Below are 229 nucleotides of genomic sequence, written 5' to 3' on the forward strand. Positions count from 1 at the left end.
AAATAATTTTATTACATAACAGAAAATGTTGTGAAGAATATTAAAGGAAGATACATTTGCTGATGTAATATCCAAAAATCAATAACAAAATTTTTTTTTCAATAAACTTAGATTTTTTTGAAAAAACCGTAAATAACTTATTCACATTTGGGCTGGAACTCTCATCACAGTAATTGTCTACACTCCCATCTCTACTCAAAAAGGAGGACACATCAAATCTCAAAAATTG

The sequence above is a fragment of the Ranitomeya variabilis genome, chromosome 5 (assembly GCF_051348905.1).
Source record: "Ranitomeya variabilis isolate aRanVar5 chromosome 5, aRanVar5.hap1, whole genome shotgun sequence".
NCBI classification, from domain to species: domain Eukaryota; kingdom Metazoa; phylum Chordata; class Amphibia; order Anura; family Dendrobatidae; genus Ranitomeya; species Ranitomeya variabilis.